The 11,393-nt window shown below is 39.1% G+C and overlaps 1 protein-coding gene across 1 annotated transcript in view; it reads left to right on the forward strand.

The window, feature by feature from the left end:
- aspn (asporin (LRR class 1)) overlaps window positions 1-11,393 on the forward strand; it is a 98,899-nt gene that overhangs the window by 84,656 nt on the left and 2,850 nt on the right. Inside the window, exon 8 of the transcript XR_007263848.1 lies at window positions 7,629-7,722. The gene's annotated coding sequence lies outside the window, so the exon portion shown is untranslated. The remainder of the gene's footprint in view (window positions 1-7,628; window positions 7,723-11,393) is intronic.

Below are 11,393 nucleotides of genomic sequence, written 5' to 3' on the forward strand. Positions count from 1 at the left end.
CATTTACTGAGGACTGGAAAACAATCTCCAGAGCATCTTTCTTCTTGGCTTCCTTGAATAATCTCGGGTACAAATAATCTGGCCCTGCTGATTTATACAGCTCAAAGGAAGTCAGTTCCTCCAGTACTTGCCTTCTTATTGTGCTTATTTTGCCTAATATTTAACATTCCGCGAACTGGAACGGCTGTATCATTCTTCTCCTCTGTGAAGACAGAAGCAAGGTACTCATGAAGAAACCTGACCACAACTTCTGTATCCACACACAACTTATGACATAGATCTAGGACAGGCCCCAACCCTGTCCTTAGTCATTCTTTTACTCAATGCACTGTTAAAACATCTCTTGATTTTTCTGGCCAATGTTTTCTCAAATTCTCAACTGACTTCCCTAATTTCCCTTTTCACTTCATTCCTATACTTTCTATATTTCTCTCAATTTCATAAAGTATTACTTTTTTAGACTGTCATAAGGTCTATTCTTCTGTTGGTTCTTGCCCTGTACGTTTCTGGCAAACCAGCATCACAGTTGTTCTTTGTGGAGACATGTCCAAACTGCATCTATAGAATCATGCTTTTCAGTGCTTCCCACTTATTTGCCATCGACTTTCTTTCAAATAGTTGTAGCCAGTCCACTTTTGTCAGATCATCTCTCAGCTTTGTACAATTTGTCCTTCTCTAATTTTGAACATTTTACATCTATTCGATCTTATGTCACTTTCCACAATGATGATTACTGACCCAAGACGGTCACCAACTGCAACATTATCCCCCTGCTCAGATACATTTCCTAAAACGAACCTAGAATTACACCCTCTCTCATGTGATCGTTAGGTGCTAGCTAAAAATGTTCTCTTCAATACTGTTCAAGAATTTCCTGCTATCTATGTCTTTTATACTGTTCGAATCCCAGTTTATAGGGTTGGGTTGGTGAAATCTCCAACTATCATCACCCTATTGTTTCTGCACTCAGAAACTTGCCTACCTATTTACTCTTCTATTTCTCTCCACTATTTGAGGGTCTTCAGTACAGTTAGCAGTGTGGCTGTTCATTTTCTGTTTCTGAGTTCAATCCATATGCGTCACTTGTTGCTTCACTCAGTAATTATTCCTCATAAGTAATGGAAACTGCCCAACAGTAATGCTGTGCGTCCACCTTTTTCTTTTTCCCTTTCTCTACCCTACCTGAAAACTCTATATCCAGGAATGCTGAGCTACCAATCATGCCTCTCTTTAAGCCAAGTTTCTGTTATAGCAATTATATCGTACTGCCAGATGTCTATTTTTGTCCTCAGTCCTTCGGCTTTATTTGCTGTACACCTCGACAGCAAGAACTGCAGATACTGGAGTCAGAGTCAATAAAGTGTGGGGCTGGAGGAACACAGCAGGTCAGGCAGCACACTGGAGCAGGAAAGTCAACATTTCAGGCCTGGACCCTTCATCAGGGATCTGACACACACACACTTTCCAATACCGCTAAATTCCTGGCTGTATACTTTTTAACCTCTGCTTCCTCTTTCATAGTCACACACTAGGTTTCTGCCTCCCATTTGTCCTGATGTTTCCATCCACTTGCCAACATAAATTAAAACCTCCCTAACAGCATTCGCAAATCTCTGTGCAAAGATATTTATCTTGGTCCTACTCAGGCACAGATCACCCAGCTTATACATGTCCCATTTTCAGCAGAATTGGTCCAATTTCACCGAATTCTGATGCAGTTCCTGCAACACCAAATTTCCAGCTACATGGTCAATCATTCAATTCTCCTAGTTCTATGTTCACTGCTATGTAAGGTGACTAGCTTTATATATATTCATATATCATTTATTTTAGAGATTGGATTTGAGCTAGTGGCATGTGGGATTTGGTCTGTGATGACTTAACTGTAAATTTTTCTGTAAACATGGTAATTTATTTTAAAAATAATATGAGAGAGAAAATCCCAGGTGTGTAAAGAGGGTTTTGTTCATATTGGAAGGGTTTACACAAAAGAACAAAGTAAACTGGAAGGGTTTACACAAATGAACAAAGTAAATGGTTGTGCATGAGGCTTTCAATTTCAAAAAAATGATTTTTTCTTTTGATTGGGGTAACACCTCGATTTTGGCTTTTGGTTTGGCAGTTTTTTAGAAGTCTTGGTTAAAGCTGGTTTGTAACTCAATTACTCCTGACAAAAGAAGATGATTTAGAACTGTTAAAGCACCAGACTAGAAGTGTTCGGCTACAACCCTGAAAGAATTATTTGAAGATCAGAATGTATAATATCAATTGTATGCAGACTCCAGGAAAAGGCTACCAAATTTTCAATATGGGAAATTGAAGTCACAGTTAAATTAAGCCCTACAAATATCAGGAATTCTCTCTGATGAAATATAAAGGAGTGTTCTTGGAATTAATGGGATTGTAGTTTACAGTGAATTTCAAAATCTTTTAACCTATATTATACGCACAGAGTTCATTCTACATTATTCTTCATTTCACCCTCCCTCAGAAAAATGTCCTGCAGCTACTCTGTAACATCCTTTACCCTTACACCAAGGAGGCAACATTTCATACGAGAGTAATATCGATGGCTGCATAAATGCCTATCTAACCCACTAATTAAGGAAATGCCTATTCCTATTGCTTTTCCTTTTTTCTTCCTCCCTCCTCCGCTGAGCTATACATGATAACACAACTCAGGCTATCCTCCTGAGGAACTGCCAGTATCCAAAATGGAATACCAATTAACAAGCAAGAAAGACTCAGGAGATTCCTGCAATACATGCCTACATGTCTGAGGGTGCTTGGTGGTCATCTCTTCCCCCTCTCCTGTATACTTCTAACCTGCAATGTGACTGCAATAAACATGCAGGGAAACACTGCTGAAAAGAGCAGGGGAGGTGGTCCGAAATGCATCTGTTTCAATGTGAGAAGTATAATAGGCTAGGTAGATGAACTTAGAGCTTTGGTTAATACTTGGAACTATTGCGATTACAGAGACTTGGCTGAAAGAGGGACAGGATTGGCAGCTGAATGTCCCAGAATTTAGGTGTGATAGACCGGGATGTAAAAGGGGTGGGGGAGTTGCAGTACTGGTAAAGGAGTATCTCACAGCTGTTCTGAGGGACAATAAATTGGAAGACTCATGCAGCAAGGCAATTTGGGTATAACTCGGGAATAGGAAAGGTGAAATCACAATGCTGGGGCTATACTACAGACCTCCCAACAGCCAGCGGGAGATAGAAGAGAGAATACATATACAGGTTCTGGAAAGATGTAAAGTCAACAGGGTTGTTGTGGTGGGTCATTTCAATTTCCCCTATATTGACTGGAACTCACTTTGTGCTTGGGCCTTTGATGGGGCAGAATTTATAAGGACCATTCAGGAGGGTTTCTTGACACAGTATGTAAACAGTCCTACCAAGGAAGGGGTTATACTGGACCTGGTTTTGGGAAATAAGCCCAGCCAGATAAGCGAAGTTTCAGTGAGGGAGCATTTCAGGAATAGTGATCATAATGCCAAGAGTTTTAAGAGTCATGGATAGGGATAACAGCAAACCTCAGCTGAAAGTGTTAAATTGGGGGAAAGCAAACTACAACAATATTCGGCAGGAAATGGAGAATTTCAATTGGAAGCAGCTGTTTGAAGGTAAATCCACATTGGACACGTGAGAGTATTTCAAACAGCAGTTGATAAGAGTTCAGGAGCAGCACATTCCTGCGAGAATGAAGGATAGTTATGGCAAGTTACGTGAACCTTGGATGATTTAGGATGTTGTGACCTTGGTCAAACAGAAAAAGTAAGCATACGTAAGGTCTAGGAAGATGGGAACTGACAAAGCCCTTGAAGTACTTAAGGAAGATAGGAAAGAACTTAAACAAGGAATTAGAAGGGCTGAAAGGAGTCATGAAAAGTCATTAGCAAACAGGATTAAGGAGAATCCCACAGCTTTTTATACCTATGTAAGAAGCAAGAGGGAATCTATGTGTGGAGCCAGAAAACACAAGTGAGGTCCTAAATGAACACTTTATGTCAATGTTCACCAAACAGGAGGAATTAGTGGAAGGTGATCTCAGGGAAAAGAGTGTTGAATTTGTAAGCCAATTTGCTATTAAAAAAGGAAGAGGTGGTGTGCATCTTAACATGTATTAAGGTAGAAAAGTCCCTGGGTCCTGATGGGATCTATCCCAGAATATTCAGGGAGGCAAGAGAACAAATTGCTGGAGCATTAACAGACATCTTTATGAGGAGGACTGTCAGAGGATACAGCAGGATATAGATCAGTTGGAGGCATGGGCATAAAAATGGCAAATCGAGTTTAATACGGACAAATGTGAGGTGATTCATTTTGGAAGGACAAGTACAAGTAGAAATTATACAGTGAATGGTAGAGCCCTTAGGAGTATTGATATGCAGAAAGATCTGGGTGTGCAGGTCAACAGATGACTTAAGGTGGAAAAGCAGGTACATAAAGTAGTTTAAAAAGACCACCTATAGCATGCTTGCCTTCATTGGAAGGGACATCGAGTCTAACAATAGGTAAGTTATGCTCCAGCTTTAAAGAAGTTTAGTTAGGCCACACTTAAAATATTGCGTACAGTTCTGGTCACCACACTACCAGGATGATGTGGATGCTTTGGACAGGGTACAGAAAAGATTTACCAGGATGTTGCCTGGTATGGGGAATTTGAGCTATGAAGAAAGGTTGGATGGACTGGGTTTGTTTTCACTAGAATGCAGGAGGTTGAGCAGCGACCTAATAGAGAAGTTTATAAGATTATGAATGCTATGGATAGAGTGGAAAGTATGAGGCTTTTTCCCAGGGTGAGGGGGTCAATTACTAGGGGACACAGGTTGACTGGGGGGCAAGTTTAAAAGAGCTGTGTGAGGCAAGTTTTTCACACAAAGTGTAGCGAGTGCCTGAGACACCTGCCAGAGATGGTGGTGGAAGCAAATACAATATCAGCATTCAAGAAGCACCTGAACGAATACATGAATGGGAAGAAAATAGAGGGATACCGGTCCTGTAAGTGAAGACAGTTTTAGTATGGAAGGGCAAAATGCGTCAGTGCAGGCTTGGAGAGCCGAAGGGCCTACTCCTGTGCTGTACTGTTTTTGTTCTTGTAGTCCTCTGCCTTATGATGCACAACAGGGATTCCAGCTGCCACTCAAGTTCTGAAACCCAGAGCTTAAGCCTGTGCGGCGTGTCCACAACTTCATATATACCACAGATCTACATTGCACTTGGCCGCTAGGTAGGACACTGGAAATCAAGCCCTACTATTCCTGGAGTTGCCACAAATGTTATAATTTTATCAAAGTATGCAAAATTCCCCAATTTTGGTCCCAAACCACGGACCAGCTTTCTGTACTTAAAAAGAATTGCTATTTATTACAAATAGTGTTGAGTTACAGGTAAATATTATGAACTTATGAGATATAACTCTACCAGTGAAAACTCTAACTCTTTTGTAAAATTCCCCCTCAACACTTGGACAGAAAAACTAGTGCTATATGTGAAGGGAAAAGCTGGGATCGCAGGTCAATGGTATCTGGACACATGCTTCACTTAGATGATCCTTTTGTCTTGTCAGGACTTGTTGCTCCTTAATTTTTCTTCTTCAGGTACTTTCACTTGCTTGCAGGAGGCACAGATTTACTGGTTCACAAATTATAACTGTACCTACATGTTAACCTTATGGGATTCTTGAACTAAGACTCCCAGGTCCCTTTGTCTTTCAAATTTCCGAAGTCTCTGCCCAATTAGAAAATAGTCTACGGTTCTATTCTTCCTCCCAAATTGCAAAACTTCACAGTTTTCCACATCTGCTACTTCTTTGTCCCCTCTCCTAGCCTGTCCAGGTTCATCTGCAGCCTCCCTGCTTCCTCAACACTATCTGTCCTTCCACCTATCTTTGTGTCATCTGCAAACCTAGCAACAATGCTCTCAATTCCTTCATCCAGATTGTTAATGACTGACGTTGAAGATGACTACACGTATTCAAGATGTTTTAAGGAACCAGTGGCATGAAATTCAAAATAAATACAAGTAAATCCAATAAAGAATTCAGGGGAAACTTCTGTGACCGGAGAACAATGAGAACATATGACCTGGCATAACAAGCAGTAGTTACGGCAAATAACGTGAATTCATTCAAGGAGAAATCAGATTAATACAGGCAGGAGAAAATAAAAAGGTTGTTAGTAGGATAGATGAATTAGGGTGGAAGGAGACTTCTGATGCATAATCTGCAAATTGTTGGGCCAGAGAGCATGGTTTTATGCTGTATATTGTACATATCATATCCATGTTTGATCAGTGATAGCTGTGTAGAAAAATAATGGTGAATTTCCTGGGAGTACATGGCCATAAGTTGGAAAAGTCCCATTAAACAGTTGCATTTACGTTTCGATAACTCATTCATCCTCTTTTGAGTACATAAGATCATAATTGAGGAAAGGTGTTTCAAAGAATTAAGCATGAGGCTAAATTGAGGAAGTGGTATACTTCCTGGGGCTAAATACCAACTTCAACATTAAAGAAAAGAGACTGGGAATAAGTTAACTGCAGTTTTTTTTGAGGTGACAGCCAAAACATCATTTCAATATTTGTTTCATCTCAGTGGTAGATTTATTATGTGTAAAATAATCAAATAACACAGCACAGAATTAAGGCCATGTTTGTGCTGACTTTTTGTAAGAGTAGTCTAATTAATGACAATCCCAGTTCTTTCTTCTTATCCTTTCAACATTTTTTCTCATTCAAGTAATTATTCAATTCCCTTTTAAAAGCTAAAATTAAAGCTGTTTCCACTGCTGTGATCAAGCAGAACATGCTAAATCCTAACCAGTCAACATGTAAAAAATAAATTCTCTTATCACCTCTGGCTCTCTTGCTAATCAGCTTGAATCTATACCTGTTGGTGATTGACCTTCAGCTCTCAGAAATATTCTCTGTATTTACTGTATCCAAATTTTTTGTGAATGAAATACTCTATGAAAATTTTCTCAATATTGGCATTCTAATAAAAATAATGCAACCATCACCAGTCCATTTAAGTAAATGTAAACCCTTGTTCCTGAAACTATTTTAATCATTCTCTTGTGTACCCAGTCCAAACCCTTTACATAATCTATATATTTACCTAATTTTTGGATGGAAACCTATTTTCCCTCTGTATGAGTATTGTGTAAATCCCTAAGTTTCTGTGCCTCTTGCTCTTTTTTTCTTAATATTGCTCTTGAGTTAAGTTTAAGAATTGTTAAATTTTTTTCTGTCTCAGTGAAAGGGTTACAGGTTTAAACTTCATCTTACTTCATGAACAACTTAATACAAACAGCAGTCAAATAAACTTGGCAAGGGTAGAGACAAAAATAAAATCCAACACATATTGTTTCAGTTTAGCCCTTTATTGATTCCATATGCTAAGTCTCAAAGGAAATATTCAAGATTCCTCTTTCACATAAGCTGACAGAAATATTTAACCATAAAACTCAGCCACAGTCAATGAGCAAATGGCTTTCAGTTTCCAGATCAATTTATACAATGAAGACACCCACAGCTGAGTATTACTGATGAGGTGAGGTAAAAAGTTAGCAAACGAAACCAATATTAAAGCTGTGTTTTACCACAACCATATTGCAGTTTTGTTCTGTGAAACACCTCGCCTGAGAATCTGGGAACAATTTAAGGACTAGAGTGATCCAAAACCAAAAAGGCAACCAAAGAAATTCATCAGGTACGAAGTTACAATTTTATTCAGAAGCTAAAAATCGTAATTAATTTAATCTTCTATTTATTACACTTCAAAACTGTTTTGAAAGTAATTTGAATGAATTTTGATTGTGTTTCCATGAAAGAAAATATACATAAATTGAAGATTCCAAAGGACATATTTAAATTGCATTTTCACCCAGATTGGAAAAAATGCTGCAATTTTCATTCATCATCATAAACCAAACTTTGTAAATTGGTCATTTCGTAACAAACACTCCATTTCACAGAAAGACCAAGTATAAAAATCACAATGATTTAATTACAGTTAATTTAATGGTATTTTAGTCTTATTATTTTAAAATCAGCAAAATTATCTCAACATTCCAAGAAAGGAATATAGTTTGATACAACAATAATGGGATCAGGTTACTCATTATCTGATGTGTTTTTCAATGACTCGGTCATTGGCCTCCAGAAAAGAATTTATATTGCAGGGATGTCCGGCTCCATTTCCTTCATCCTCGACAAACAATACTGCTTTTACTCAAACTAAATGATCTTCTGGAAGTTCAAATTGTATCATGCTAATCGTATAATATTTCCTGAAGTAATTACTAAGGTGTTTATATAGATTAAACTAAGAAGTGTGATTAGTTACAACTGTATATATTTAGTAATACTTCAGTTAACTTAAAATGGCAAAACATTACTTGCAATAGGTAGTTATCTGCAGATATGTCAGTTCATTCTTATTTTGACTAAAAATTACTGTTATATAAAATGTATACATCAAATAATTTATTCCTGCAGAGGAATGTGCCTGTTCTGCATTAGGACTTTTAACATGATTTATTTTTAAAACCTCGATATAATCTGAAACAGTTAAAATATGGAAGCATACAAGAGGAGAGTTAAGTTTTATAACAACAATCTTAAAATTAAACACAAATCTGAGGTCCACAAATAAGATGTTAAACATTATGCTAATAGCTAAATGAAGGATTTTTTTGCCTCGTGAAGGCTTCTTTTCAACTCAATAAAACAGAACTAACATTTCAGAAGTGCTTTTGCCTAATGATAAATTAACACATATACAATTAAAACAAGTCAACACAAAGCAAGTCCGATCAGCATGACCAATCAGACTACTGTGCTTTGCTGTTAATAATTCAAAACAAAATAAAAGCAGCACCACTAAAACAAACCGTCAATTTAATGCAGCCCTACAAAAACAATGATTCAGTACAAAAATTTAAGGTGAAGCATGCATTTTTAAAGGAAACACATGGAAAGACTTATCAAACTGAACTTCGTAAAGTCAAGAAAAGAACTGCATTTGCAGAGAAAAAAATTAAAAGTTCATTTTTACTATCAGTTTGGAAAACTATACCCCACTAAGCTACCATATAAAAACAATTTCTTTCTTATCCTATATAGAAAACCAAATTTGACAAGTATATAAAAATGCAACATGGGCCATAATAGACCCTCCACACCTCCCCTCTCTCCTGATGACAGTGATGCATCCTCGGTTAGAAGTCAACAGGTGCCAGTACATTGTATTCTTCATGCATAAAATCTGATGGCAAATTATCATAAGTCATTGAGTCATGGAAATGTACAGCATGGATACAGGCCCTTCAGTCTAACTTATCCGTGCCGACCAGATATTCTGTATCAATCTTGTTCCATTTGCCAGCATTTGGCCCATATCCATCTCAACCCTTCCTGCTCATGTAACTATCTAGATGCCTTTTAAATATTGTAAATGTACCAGCTGCCACCACCTCTTCTGGCAGCTCATTCCTATATGCACCACCCTCTGCGTGGGAAAAGTTGCCTCTTAAGTCCATTTTAAATCTTTTCCCTCTCACCCGAAACCTATGCCCTAGACTCCCCTACACTGTGAAAAAGACCTTGGCTATTCACCCTCTCCACGCCACTTATGATTTTACAAACCTGTATAAGGTCATCCTTCAGTCTCCACGCTCCAGGGAAAATAGCCCCAGCCTATTTAGCATCTCCCTACAGCTCAAATTCTCCAAGCCTGGCAACATCCTTGTAAATCCTTTCTGAACCTTTTCAAGTTTCACAACATCATTCCTATAGCAGGGAGACCAGAATTGCACACATTATTCCAAAAGTGACCTAACCAATGTCCTGTACAGCTGCAACATGACCTCCCAACTCCTACACTCAATGCACTGACCAATAAAGACAAGAGTACCAAACGCCTTCTTCACTACCCTGTCAAGCTGCGACTCCACTTTCAAAGAAGAGCGAATACGCACCTAAGGTCTCTTTGCTGGGCAACACTTCCAGGACCTTACCATTAAGCGTATAAGCCCTGATTAGCCTCACCAAAATGCAGTACCTGACATTTAGTTAAATTAAACTCCATTTGCCACTCTTTGGCCCATGTGCCTATCTGATAAAGGACCCATCGTACTCTGAGCTAACCTTCTTTGCCGTCCACTTCACCACCAGTTTTGGTGTCATCTGCAAACCTACTAACTGTACCTCTTCTATTCATATCCAAATCATTCATATAAATGACAAAAAAAAAGTGGAGCCAGCACTGATCTTTGTGGCACACCACTGGTCACAGGCTTCCAGTCCAGAAAGCAATCCTTCACCACAAGGGGATAACACAGTGTGGAGCTGGAAGAACACAGCAGGCCAGGCAGTATCTGAGGAACAGGAAAGTTGATGTTTCGGGTTGGGACCTTTCTTAAGAAATGGAGAGGGGGAAGGGAGCTCAGAAATAAATAGACAGAGGAGGGGTGGGGCTGGGAAAGTCAGGTGAGACGGTGATAGGTGAATGCAAGTAGTGAGTGGTGGGAATTGGTCAATGGGATAGCAGGAGTGGATAGGTGGAAGAGAAGATGGACACCTTCACCATGACCCTCTGTCTCCTACCTTCGAGCCAATTTTGTATCCAAGTGGCTAGTTCCCCCCATATTCCACGTAATCTAATTTTGCTAACCAGTCTCTCATGCAGAACCCTGTCGAACGCCTTACTGAAGCCCATATTGACAATGTCCACCGCTCTGCCCTCATCAATCTTCTTCATCACTTCTTCGAAAAACTTAATCAAGTTAGTGACACACAATTTCCTATGCACAAAACCATGTTGACTCTCCCTAATCTGTCCTTACCTTTCCAAATACATGTCTCTCAGAATCCCCTCCAACAACTTATCCATCATTGGACACTTTTCAAGATACCACTGTTTATTTCTCCAAGTATCCAACTTCCACATTCTTCTGCACAGTAAACACTGACACAAAATACTTGTTTAGTATCTCACCTATCTCCTGCTGTTCCATGCACAGGCAGCCTTGTTAATTTTTAAGGGGCCCTACTCTCTCCCTAGTTACTCTTTTTCCCTTAATGTATTTGTAGAATCTCGTTGGATTCTCCTTCACCCTATCTGACAAAACTATCTGATCTTCCCTTTCTGCCCTCTTGATATCCCTCCTGAATATACTCCTACTGCCCTTATACTGCTGTAGGGATTTACTCGATCCCAGCTATCCATACCTGACTTATCCCTGGGATAGCAGGAACTGCAGATGCTGGAGAATCTAAGACAACAAGGTGCAGAGCTGGATGAACACAGCAGGCCAAGCCGCATCAGAGGAGCAGGAAGGCTGACGTTTCGGGCCTAGACCCTTCTGAAGAAGGGTCTAG

This window comes from Rhincodon typus, chromosome 16, assembly GCF_021869965.1.
Source record: "Rhincodon typus isolate 14 chromosome 16, sRhiTyp1.1, whole genome shotgun sequence".
NCBI lineage: Eukaryota > Metazoa > Chordata > Chondrichthyes > Orectolobiformes > Rhincodontidae > Rhincodon > Rhincodon typus.